The following is a 12,924-nucleotide window of genomic DNA, read 5'->3' on the forward strand; positions in this document are numbered from 1 at the left end:
TTTTGCACTTTTAAATGTCGAAAAAATTCTACATCGATCGATGTCATGAGGAAATGCCATTTGCAAAGATTTTATCCCCTTTCAACTAAAAATTCGTAAGTTACTTGTTTGAAGGCCACAAAATATAAATATACTTTTTTTCAAAAATTTTATTTGCATTGTTTTAACATATTATTAGAGACCATTTTAAGCACAGATTAAAATTGTCCGGCAAAATACTTTTGGAGCCCCTCTAAAATGAAAAATTTTTATTATACAAAGTTACGTATTTTGTTGCTTAACAAAATGCAGTTTTGAAACTGAAAAAATTGCCGCTACTTTCGGAGATATCCGGAATAAAACGAAATTTTACTCAATCGTTTTTATTTTTTACTGAAGATATTTAAAAAGAGATACTGGGAATATTGAATCGATTAGGCTCAACTTTTAGCATGAGCTAGAGCTATGCCCAATTTGAATTTCATACAATTTGGTTCATAACTAACGGAGGAAAAGGGCCTTCCCTATTTTTTGGCCTACATTGCCGATTTACAAATTTGATAAAGAATCCAACTGAAAAATTTCATCGTAATCGGTCCATCCTTTATCTTTTAAATCGATGTATATGAAGCCATCGAGCGAGCGATCGTACGATTGGGGGAAATGCTTAAACGCAGAAACGGTAGAATTAAAAATTGACCGATACTGTAACATCGCGTTATGTTTCTGAACAGGAAGTTATTGAGCCATAAAGCGTTTTAAAAGCCAACCAACAACCGAAACTGATTAAATACATGCTTTTTTAATTAAAGATTGCTCTTGTAAGTAGTTTAATATGCTGCATCATTCAGAAAATTTCATTGATGAAAAACAATATTTTTAACGGTGTGGCTTTATCAACTAGGCATAAAAGAAAGGAACTAGCTCTGGAATCCACCCTTCAATCAAGTTATCCACGATGTTGCGTGTATTGAAAACCCTATATTGGAATGTGTTTGTTACCTTCTGGGGTAGAAAGGAAAAAATGCCACCCCTGCGTTCTTTTTCTACTTCAATTGGTCACATTCTTAGAGAATGCATTACGCTACTTTTGTATAATAAAAATATTCCATTTCGTAAATGCATAAAACCTCTAATTTTTGTGTTACTGGTATCACAAATTTGTTTTACTTTGAATAAACCTGAATGGGTAATTTTCTAAGAGTTCAATAGATCGAGATTGAAGATGATTTTATTTTTTGTTTGAACGAGTTGAACAGTTTTATTCATTCCGGCCCTTGTCGACAGGGAAGTTTTAGTTTCTCACAGTTTATTTAGCGAGATACTTGTTTAGCGCAAATGTTATGATAGGATCTGTTAGCTGAAAAACAAGGGAACATTTCGGGCTAGTTATAATTCTGTTTTTGCTTCCAGTTGTTTTTGTTATGCAAATTATACGTGGTGCATTTATTTAAAAAGGAGTGCACGTAGTTGACACGAATGTCTGAGGAAAAACGGATTAATTTCCGCTGTCGCGGGGTAAATGTTATTACGTCCAAAACCTCAAAAATTCAATACAATCTTGAGCCACCCCTACGACTTCGCAGCAGAACTATCTATACGTATTTGCATGACCGATTTCAGTTCTCGCATAACGTTCACCGATTTTTTTAAATAGTGGCGTGTAATAATGGTTAAGCACATAATAAGTCACGCAAGTGTAATTGCCATTTTTATATCAGAAACATTACATACTCACAAAATGCTCATAAAGTGGGAGTTACTGCGCTAGCCCTTTTTTAACAACTCTTCAAGCTACTTAAAAATTTTAAATATGACGACGCTTTTTACTCAGTTAGCGTCCCCGTGAACATTAATGTGCAATGCGAGATACATAAAACCCCGCTGATTACGCCCTTACATGCTTTAGGCATTAATTCTAGTTCACAATTTCATTCAAAGGAAGGTCAGCGATACTTTTGAAAAAGTAAATTAAGCTCCGCAACCCTATACGAGCTTTCCTTAGTCTTATTGGATCACCTCATTATGGACTAAATAAACGTAGCAATCTCCCATATAGACCGCGGCTAAGCACAGTCTCTATGGGATAACCACGAAAAGAGTTTCCGAAATCCGCCAAACAAATCCGTACTATATCCTTATTTCACCTAAGCCAAAAATATCCGCTGTTAAAATCATGATTAAGGATCTCAATTATAGTTTTAATTATATTATATTACGACGCTAATTAATGGATCTGCTCATTGTATTTAAAATGCGAATTTCTACAATCGGATCGGAAAATTTTGTAAATAAGATTATCCTTTACGGTTAGAAATTTGTGCGGGCATCAAATAAACCTTCACGTATTCCATTCGGGCATTACATCTTATGTTTTTATACGCAATGTGTACTGCGTATTGTCATAAAGGCATTTCAGTGCTGTTTCTGCACTTGTACAGTGGCGTAACTAGGTATTTTTCAAAGCGGTGCCGGATCAGGTTTTGGTGCCTTGCCAGATTTTGGCGCCTTTGAAAGTGTACCTTTGCACAAAATTTCAAAAGTTTTGCAAACTTCGTTACACCCTTTTGAATTTTCACACATATTTGTTAATTTGCATACATTTTAGAAGAATGCAAATACATTCATTTATAATTTTTTCAATTTGTGCGTCAAATTTAGCTATGGCATGGGGTCGCAGAAACTATTACGTCTTGGAATAGGGGTGCAAATGCTTCTCACATTAGTACAGACTATACTTTAAATGAGCAGGTTTTTCTTAGAGAAATTCTCCAAAATATTGTTTTTCCCTTTGTGTGTCCTTTAAGTTTTCCCATCACCAGTAGATGTGACTCGTTTAGCTTTAGATAATCTTTCCGCCCTTTGTGAGTACCCTCCTCCGACACTCCGTTCTGCATAAATTTGCACTAAAAGTTTTGACGTCACCAGTAGATGCGTGTCGTCCAGACATTCCATTTGTACTCTCCTCCGAGGCTCCGACAAACCGTTTTCGCGATATCCGCGTGTTAACATTACCAATGGATATATCTTTTTCCACCCTTTTTGAGTACTTCCTTCGATAAGCCGCTCTAAAGGTATAAACAATTATAGCCGATCACGATAAGGGGTCGAGGAGGAGGAGCATGGTTGGTAGAAATTAATTCCTTTCATCGAGACCTTTCATTAGAGTATCATGAAGAACAGCCAGTGCCAGTGCCAGTGCCAGTGTCTCCGCTTCCGTCAATTTGGATAAGAGTTAAGAGAGAAGGGCGGTAGTTGGTAGATAATAGTTCCTTTCGTTCAGACCCTTAATTAGAGTGCCTTGAAAGATAATACCAAATTTCTGCCCCCCCTTCCTGTCTCACCTGATATTGGAAAGCAACCGCGGAAAACAGTTATAGATAGTGTGTCAAATACAATTCCAGAGTAGAACGTGTGTGTATACTCCTCTTCCTCTCTCCACAATTTTCCAAAGTTTCACATGGCACCACTACAGGAATGCGTATGCAAAATCTGAGATAAATTGCTTGTCTTATATTTCAGAAACAGCATCTTCGGAAATAATTAATGAGGGGTGACCCCCCTTAAGACAACCAAATTTGAAGGCCGTTATTCACATTTTCAAGGTATACGTCTCTAGGACATTTCCCCTAAAAACAGTTCAAAACCGCAGAAGTGGATCCGGACGGACGGATGGACAGACGTGCGGACGGACGGACGGACGGACAAAACGTAAACAACAGGACATTTTTTTTATTCCTAAAAATTTCTTTCCGAAATCCGTACGAGGGTCCAAATTGAAAGGTAGATTAATGTAATTTGAAATTCGCATCCCTTTTGTAAAATTGGGTATATCCAAAATTTTAGCCCTCGTTTTACCCCTTCACTAAATTTGACAATGAACAAAGTTTCAGAGGGATGAAAATGCTACTATACTCTATACTAGTGTGACAAGCTTTTGCACCCCTATTCTTAATCATTTCTTCGACCCCACATGCAATAGCTAAATTTAACGCACGAAAAATCGATTTAGCTTAGTATGGTTGGGTTATAACTTATAAGGTAGTAGCATGCTATATTTATCGATGTTTACCTTCTTGCTAAATGATTAACGGGGATCTTTATACATAAACATTTAAAGGCCGCTTGGTATACATTCAAAATCTACGCTATATAATGCAAAAAGAATCTAAGGAATTATATCAGATTCCGTTAAGGGCTCGAGGAGGAGGACTATGGTTGGTAGAAATTAATTCTCTTCGTTCATTAGAGTACCATGACGGATAAAACTAACCCTCCCTCCCCTTCCAACCCTCTGTTTTTATTAGGGGCACGAAAAAGAAGGGTGGTAGTTTTTTATTTGTTTTTTTAACCTTTATTTTTGAGTGGGCGGGGTTTCAGCCAAGGCTGCTCTGCCAACTCAATCCACTATTGACTATACCTTTACAAATATCCATGCCCGAACCCAAATTCGAATGACAAAACTTGAAGGCCACTCCTCCAAGGTATAGGCTACCTCGAGGGCTACTTATTGCAAAAAATTCCGCAGACACGCAGACGGACGGAAAAAAGTCAAACAGTAGCACTTTTTTTTATTGTTAACAAATGCATACTACATCTCTTAACGTTTCCACAAGATTGCATAACTTGTATAATTGTGTGAGATTAGTTATTGCGTCTTATTGTTTTTACCACCCACGTGTTAGTAAGGGAGGTATTGTATTGGGGAATCAGAATCTTCCATCTTACCCAACTTTCGGCGCAGACAGTTTAGTCCAAACGAATGGACGAGTTTTGGAAAAGTTGACCACATTACCGGGCTTTCATTTCAAAACCTAGTCTTATTTAATTCCATACTAAAAATTATCGAAATTGAAATATGAGCGAAAATTTTAAAATATCGGATTACTTTCACTTTACTAATTGTAACGGTAGCTCTTAATTTAATTTTAGGAATTTCTATAGAGATAAGCAAATTGGGATTTTTGTAAAGATTCGCACCATTTAGACATTACATATCATGGAAAATCCACAGGGTGAAAAAATAATGGGTCGAATTTTCCAATAAATTATATTTGGTGGAATTATTGTAAAAGTCAGTTAAGTAGTTGGTGGAATTAGTGGTCGTTTTTGTTACTATATACCGGATGAATATTTTAAAACCGAACATGGGCAATTAACATGGGAAAAATGTTTTTTGCCGATCGTTGCTCCCCATGTTAACTTAGAGAGTTTTTAATGACGTCAAAAAATTTTTTCTCATCTAATGATATTCGAATTAGTTTATTTTCAAGTATATTTCTCATTATTTTATCAAAAATTTGGCAATAAATCCAATTAGCAAAATCATGTTAAGCCATGGAAATTTCCTAAAGAATTGAAATAGGTTTTCACACAGACGGAATGGGACGCTCATTAAAATGCACGGAAAACAAATATTGCGTACCTACTAGAGTAAATAATTCCGCTCTAAACGTTGTTTATTATAAATACTTTTTCCTCAGTGAACCAGTTGTCATAAACTGATATTTATTTCGACGTTTGAATCTGCTTTTTTATAGTTATGGCTTAAGAGTCTTCTTTACCTAAGCGCAACTTTTTTACATTATGGTGTATAGATGATTATAGTTGCAAGAAACAAGATGCTATTCTTGCTTAGTCAACTCCTTTTTTGGTCCTTAGTTAGTTCCCGTCGACACTGTGCAGCGGCGCTACTTGTTACACTCAAATTGTTGATTTACCGCCCGCCAAGATACAGAATTTATATACAAAAAAATATGATTTCATTTTATGGGGTAATGTTTAGAAGTAACTTAGCTAAAAAACTGTCGCTTTACTTTTCCATAAACCGTTTTGTTCCAGAGTAAAAATATAAAACAGATTAGCGCAATAATCGATGCAAAACATCTAATCTTTAAACAATCGATATTCAGTTGCTATAAACTTAAAAAAAATAGCCCGAACATTTTGTAGATAAAGGCCTAAATTTATAAAATAGTTCTTAAAAAAAATTTTTTTTGAAAAACAACTTGATTTTATGGCGGCCGCTCTTATGGAAATTTACATTGGGTGCAGTGGGTACAGAAGACTCTTAACATGATTTTGATAAGTGGATTTTTTGCAGAATTTTATATAAAATAGTGAGAAATACACCTGAAAATGAACAAATTCGTATATCATTGGACGAGGAAAAAAATCTTCTTTTGTTTGGTGTCATTATAAACCCTCTAAGTTAACATGGGGAACAACTATCTACAAAAAACCTTTTTCCCATGTTAATTCCCTATGTTCGGTTTGGGAATATTCACCCGGTATATGCAGCGACCTCATAATTAGTTTCGGAAATCTCGTTTGTCCGGTCTGGTGTTTGGATTAGATTCGGATATTTATTTTCCTTTACTACTAGTGCAAGAAAATACCGTTAAGTTACTTAACGTGGTTACTGAGCAACAGGAGATTGAACTTTGTGGAATTCATTACTAGAAATTTAACGTGTAAAATTTTCCGCTCAGTGATAACGTTAATACCAAAGTTTTATGTTGCTTACAACACAGAAATTAATCATTCAAAGGAACTATACCTATAGAACTTTTGCTTCACCGGAAATTTCACCTAGAAACGTTTCCGGGAGGAAAATTTCCAATTTATAACGCCATCAGTTAATTGTCCGCACCATTATCGTTATAAAGCGAACGTTCCGGACATATTATTGTGTACCAACAGCGTTGTCTACAAGGAAATTCTGATTCTGAGGTACAGGGATATTTATTTACTTATGTCAAATGAAGGTTTAAACATCTTTAAGGGAAATTGTCGTAATTTGTAGTTGATTGAAGTTTTAACAAAATTACTTTGGAAAATCTGAATCTGTGGTTTCTTAAAGATATCAACCTTGGAGCAAATTTGAAGCCGTTTTGTATTGCATGTAGAACCGTAATTTTTTTAAAAACAATAACTCTCAATTCCTTTTATAGTGCCCAAGATAAAAATGAACAGCAAGATTTCGGAAATCTTAGAATCCGTATGGTATTGCAATTTTGCATCTTGTAGAACTATAACAGCGGTAATGAGAAAGAGTGTTTTTATTTCTTTATTGATTTTTAAAGAATCTCAGGAAAATATAAAAAGAAATTATGATAAACCGGTACATTGGTTTTGATAGAATAGATAATAATGGACTTGTAGGTATGTCCTCTAAAGTATCGATTTAAAAGTTGAGCTTGAAGGCAATAATTTAAACCTCCTGACAGTCACCCTCCGAAATGCATTCGTTATCGAACCGTTATCCAACTTGCTTTTCCGATTTCGAAATTAAAAGTTTGTTAACAAAATCTCAATTTTCGCAATTTTAAATGGGGACGACGCCCGCTACATAATTATACGAAAGCAACATAAACCTTTCATTAGAGTTAGTGTAACCGCTATAGCCCGTCCGAAAGTTTGAAATTGAAAAGCTAAAATTTTGTTTCATAATTCACATTAATAAAGGGTTGCGGAGTAGGTAAGTTCGGAAGTTAACACGATGACGTACGTCATCCTGTATTAAATGTTTATGGTTCGAAACTTTTCTATGCTAAAGGCATAATAATTACGTGTATCGTTACAGAAAGTTTTAGTTACACTCAACAAACCCAAACATGAAAGGTTCTTTTGAACTTCAATATTCTAGTTCTTATTTTATCATCTTTTCTGCTTTATTATACCAAGATATACGGAAAATTATATAAGTTGCATATAGTAAGTCAACTTTTCTACTTTATAAAATATTGCGGGATTGCAGCCGTTTTGTAGCAAAAATTATATACTCGTACCAATCTCTTTGTTAGGTGAATTATGTAATAGTAATTCCATCAGAGTTTTGTGGTTGTATTAGGATACGTTGGAATTCCTACCCTGAATTGACACGCAGTTCATTGCGTAGTATCTATGCTATTCGCCAGAAAGGGGTGGATGATGAAGCAGCACTTCGCATAGTACCTATATCAGTCTTCTGTTTGCTGTGGTAATATAATAAATAGGTGATTATCTACGACAGATCAATCCAACCCACTTAATTAGACAATATGATTTTATTTTATTTCCCTTTTAAATTATATTGCAGGTATAATAAAAAAAATACTATAAGAAACACGTTGCACTTGCACTTGCAACGTTTACCAGGCCAATAAACTTGTTGCGCGTGATTAAAGACTTGTCTCTTAATTTAGTATTAAATGAGGCATTATCTCCTAATCAAAAACCCAGTCTCTCTAGTTATATGATCGTACTGAAACCGAATTAAGGGCATTAAGTACTCTGGGAGTGACAACCGATACATATTCTGCTATGTTATACCTTTTAGTCGAATCTTGTTTGCTAGAAGATTTTTTAAGAGCTTGGCAACGATCATCTCAGTTTTCCTTCTACCACGAATTCTTTTTTTTATTTTTTAAATTTTGGAATCTTAAGGTCGCCATTTGAAATTTTGGTTGTTTAGTTGATCTCGGCGTATCACCTCGGTAAACTATTAAACCACATCAAATAGCTAAAGAAAGAGGTGCAGATCTTAGCCAATATATACCAATATTACAAGATTATTATTAAGGTTTAATATTTAAAAGTATGAGACCGCCCCATTAAACTTTTTAGAATCACTTACAATATTGGTACTAAGTAGTACCTCGGTGATGATGACAGCTTTACAGCCGGCATGCGTTCGTTTTTTTAAATGGTTTTTGCTAGTTCTTCCTGGATGACCCTCCGCGCCTACCGTTCGAATATACAACGCGCCGAATCCAATTAGAACAAAAATGGAAAATGATAACTTTGATTGTGGAACTTTTGTAGAACCAGAATTGAAAAAATATTTCACAATTCAACTCTAAAAACTAAGGGCCAAAATTATCTAAGCAATTAGCTTTCTATAAGGGCTTGTGTATTGTGATCCTCATTGAAACAACCCCAAGGTTACCAACTAACGTATCTTCAAAATTCTTCTTTAACTCGTAACATTAGGTTAAAATGTAGCTATAAGTATTCCATTCTTTCATTTTCATGTTTTATTGTTTGTTTCAGATGTAATCAGGTGGCCTATTGGTTGGAATATGTAACTTTTGGTAAGTGAATTTGTATTTTTTTATTCTTATTTTTTATTATGTTTCATTTATCTATCTACGTGGTCTGGGGATGCTAAATGTTTTATAAGAGTTTCGTTAAATCGTCTTGGTGTGATTAAATTTTGGCAAAATCGCCTCCATCGTTCCGTAAAGTGTTCTAAAACTAACCACTGTTTACAACTAAACGGTTAGAGGTTAGTAATTTATTTATTTACAATTAATTAATAACGAATTTATAAAAGTCCTTAAATGGATTGATTGATAAGTTAAGTATTATTTATCACTCACTTGTACACAAATTTATAAGATATAACACGAGCGGAAACTATTCATCACTTCAGCGTCGAAATTAGAACTTAAACGCGCTTTAATTTGTTTATATAGCAAACGGAAACTTTCCAGAAAAAGTCACGAAACGTTCTCCACAAAGTCTAGTGGGCGTATCATATTTTAAGGAAAGCCTGCTGGCGCCCCGATGTTTGGGATACCCGATACAATACGATAGAAATCTGTGTGGGAAGAATTAGTTGTAGGCGGAATTAATCAAAAGATGGCTTGGGGCATGTGAAACAAAACACCAGTAAACAAGTGTGGTAAATAAGGAACACAACGCGCAAAAGTGTAAATAATTTGTACAGCTTGCACCATACAGTAGAAACATATTATAGTACACCATCGTCTTATAAACCCAAGTGGTAATACACCACAACTAAAGCGCTAAATAAATCGGAGAGCTTAAAGAGCGCATGCAATTTACATAGACTGCACTTTGCACATGAATAATAACAGGGGAGATTATGAATGTTAATTGACAAATTAGTATTACCAGATTAAAGGCGGACAAATCCCGTAACCGTATCCCCAAGACTGAGAAGTTTAATTAGATTGGAATATCACATTTCTAGCGCCTTAATATTGATATTATTGGAAAAGGTTCAATAAAAACCACACAGAACGATCCCTACGTGATCGTACACAACCGACTCCGGTTTCAATTATTAAAGTTGCCTTACGCAATATTCGTTTCTGTATTCCAATCATGTCAAAATTATGCAGCGATTTCACATATCACCTGCTCCATAATAATACGCTTGGTATAAAGTACGCAAACAAACTGAATTGATTTCCCGAACGAAGAGGAAATTGAACGACGGTTTCAGCTCAAAAGCCTTAAGGCAGACTGGGGCATTTTAAATAATATGTTCTTAACCCATAGACGTTACGCGTCCCGATGTTTGTCCTAATCTCCCTTAAAACCTATAACGGCTTAGGAAGTTTTTTGACACGTATAATAATAGGCACTTTTACTTTTTTCCCGCATCCTCAATAGCTTTCGTAACGTTTAAACGTTAATGAGAAGCGATTGTCGTTCAGGTTAGTAAGCTTTCATAATCTAAAATTGCAAGTAAGGGTGAATACACCCCGAAGCGTATACTTTGCGGGATTACCCAATGAAAAGTAAAGTAAAATGGATTATCTAGAAACTAGCGGTTGAGGTTTAACTCACAAAGCAAACTGAATTTCATCTATTCTATTAAAATAGAAGCTACATTGTGCATTAGGTACACAAAGGGCACAGTTAATTCGAATTTTCAGACAAAAAGTTTTACAGTTAGCGTGTAAAACTACTTGTGAACAGGATGAGCAAGTTTGTAATTCAATTTGCAACGTGCAGTAGATGTGGGCACAACTTGTTGCAGTGAATGGATTTTGGTAAGTGCAGCGATGTAGTGAAAAAGGTGGCTGATGAGTTCGTATGTTTTATGCAGGAAACCAAAAATTCATTCGTTACTTAAAGATGCCGAAGATTTATCAAAATATGCCATAAATGTGTATTAGTTCGACGTAAGAGGAAACTCGCGATGCTCTGGCGTTATCATGGCTATATTAATTATGAGATTTATGAGATGTAGTTTATTATGGAAGTGGTGTTTTCTTAAATACTGGAAGCAAGAGGCTGGTTTCGCGACGGTTGAAAAGCGTACGTTTCTTTACGCTATTTTTATTCTGGCGTTTCACCCTATTTCATTTATTGAAAACGTTATTTTCATAATATTTCTGTACAGAAGAAAGTTTCAACACATGTGGCCCGTATTTGGAAAAAGTTAGCAAAATCGAAGTGAAAGAAACAATTCTAGTGCAACGTGGGGCCTTCTGTTGAGGTTCTGTTGTTTAAAAATTATAAGTTTATACCGTTCGCACAGCCTCCGACAATTTTTGTCATGGTATTCACCAATTCAGTTCGTTTGTCACCAATATTTGTGTGTTAAAGAAATGTGAAGTTCAAAAGCTGTCAGCGTTTGTGTCTGGAGTTAAGTGCGGAGTAATTTGTTCTAACAATTTTCATTCTTTGCACGCTCTTTAATCCTTTTTATATGTACTCTTCATTCCTTGAATTTGAAACGGTAATTTTTTACATTTATTTATTTATTTATTATCCCTCTCTTGTTTTGGGCCCTCAACAGGCGTGTGCCCAATTACAGAGTGACTCGCATAATAATTTTTTTAGAGGTGCAGAAGGTCTTAAGTTGTTCTGTACTACTCCGGTATTTACCTTACGAATTAGGAAAACTGCAGGAAAACCTAATTCGGAGTAGCCGGTAGAATGCTCGGAACTGGTCTAAGGTAATTTCCATTTCTGCCACAGATGAAAAATTCACCTCAACCCAGGTTCGAATACCCGACCTCCGGATTTATTTGATCGTTAAACTTCCAAAATACGCCGCGCTGAAAAGTCAAATACATTAAAAGCCCCGACATCTTTACATTATCTGCCGAAATTTATCAAACGAATTCAAAAAATCTTTTGGAATCTCTTGCGAGTTTCTGGTATTTTATGGTGTTCACGAAAAGCTCCAGACCTCTCATTTTTTTGTAAATATTCCACAATGTAAGTGTCGATATACGACATTTCACCAAAACGAGAACTTCATTCCTTTGAAATCGCTAAACTTCCCTCACTAATTTAGTTTTCAGTTCTTGGGTAACTTTTTTATTGAGCGGATTTACTCCAAATATTTTTCACGTTGGTCAGGAAACTAATTCTTTAAATCGGGTGCTCGCAACGTGCCCGAAACCGCCGAATTTAAACTCTTTTGAATAAGAATCCTTTACGGTCGCTTCGTAAACCAAATGACTTTTTTTGTTGCCATGACATGTAGGTTTCCGCACTATAGAAGTTAATAATTAAAACATTTCTGCAAAACTAATTCCCACTCCTCTATAAAATGGCAGATCACTAAACCCGACCGACATGTTTAATCGTTTCTTATATTACTACCAATCATAAATGATTTTAGGGTCGTTAATTAATCCCGCGCGATTCAAGATACTCAAGGTTTGCATGACCTAACGTAATCTAATATAATTCTTAGGATTAAGATTAGGATTAGGATTGTAAACAGACTCCAAGGCTCCAAGACTCCTGACTAACTGATTAACGAACAAAGACGATTGACCTTTTACTACGAAAAAAATAAATGTAGGGAACTGCAATCAACCAATCTATTCCTTTACATTACATCATATCAAGACCAATACTTGTTTAGAAAACAATTTAAAACGTCCCATTCTTCATTTTTTCGCTTTTATATTGTAACAGACGCGTGGCTATCGGTATCGAAAATACTCTTGATATGAAGAGAATAGCGTATTTTATCTAGTACACACTTTAGCTCTTATAAATGTTTTTTGAATATGTCTTGTTTTTGATATTACGGCTGTTGAAAGCTGAGAATTTTTGAAAAGTGCCTCGTTCTTCCATTTTAAAGAAATATCTACAGTGAGAAAATTGTAGAGCATTAGATTTTCTCCAAAAATCTATATCATAACATAACATCGTGTATGAACCAAAGTAATAGAAACACCTTGT

The 12,924-nt window shown here is 35.2% G+C and overlaps 1 long non-coding RNA gene across 2 annotated transcripts in view; it reads left to right on the forward strand.

Moving 5' to 3' along the window:
* Window positions 1–12,924, forward strand: part of LOC116176933 — a 213,897-nt gene that overhangs the window by 174,046 nt on the left and 26,927 nt on the right. For both annotated transcript variants that reach the window (XR_004146559.1, XR_004146558.1), the window contains exon 5: window positions 9,013–9,053. This is a non-coding gene — a long non-coding RNA (uncharacterized LOC116176933). The remainder of the gene's footprint in view (window positions 1–9,012; window positions 9,054–12,924) is intronic.

Source organism: Photinus pyralis, unplaced genomic scaffold (genome assembly GCF_008802855.1).
Source record: "Photinus pyralis isolate 1611_PpyrPB1 unplaced genomic scaffold, Ppyr1.3 Ppyr1.4_LG7, whole genome shotgun sequence".
NCBI classification, from domain to species: Eukaryota; Metazoa; Arthropoda; class Insecta; order Coleoptera; family Lampyridae; genus Photinus; species Photinus pyralis.